The following is a 780-nucleotide window of genomic DNA, read 5'->3' as shown; positions in this document are numbered from 1 at the left end:
CAGAGAGTGGTGGTGGACAGGTCGATATTGACTTGGAAAGATGCGGGCAGTGGAGTCCTGCAAGGCTCAGTCCTTGGACCAGTGCTATTCAATATCTTCATCAGTGACTTGGACAAGGACATGCAGAGCACCCTGTCCAAGTTCACAGATGATACCAAATTATGAGGCAAAGTTAACACACCAGAGGATAGGGAATGGATCCAGGCAGATCTGGACAGGTTGGAACAAAATAGGATACAGTTCAACAAAGATGGGTGCAAAGTGCTGCACCTGGGCAAAAAGAACCACCAACACACTTACAGGCTGGGGGATGACTTCAGTAGCACAGCAGCAGAAAGGGATCTTGGAGTTATAGTTGACTCCAAGATGAACATGAGTCATCAATGTGACAAAGTGATCAATGAAGCTAACCAGACTTTATCATGCATTAGCAGATGCATGATGATCATATCCAGGGAGGTGATGCTTCCCCTCTATGCAGCACTGGTTAGGCCACAGTTGGAGTACTGCGTCCAGTTTTGGGCACCACACTTCAAGAGGGATGCGGAGAATGTTAAGATGGTTCAGAGGTGGGCAACTCATATGGTCAGAGGCCTGCAGGCAAGGCTCTGTGTGAGGGGGCCAGGACCCTGAGGGGCCCGGCCCGAGCGGGGAACCCCGGAGTTCCGCCCCGCTTCCGGGTCCGGACCCGGAAGCCCGGCCGGGAACTTAAGGTTTCCCGGAACTTGAACCACGCCGACGCGGGACCGGCGCGGGAAGATAAAAGGGAACCACCTACCC

Source organism: Crocodylus porosus, unplaced genomic scaffold (assembly GCF_001723895.1).
Source record: "Crocodylus porosus isolate Cpor-Errol unplaced genomic scaffold, CroPor_comp1, whole genome shotgun sequence".
In the NCBI taxonomy this organism is placed as follows: Eukaryota; Metazoa; Chordata; order Crocodylia; family Crocodylidae; genus Crocodylus; species Crocodylus porosus.
The sequence above is the reverse complement of the archived record's forward strand: the minus strand, read 5'-3'. Positions refer to the sequence as shown.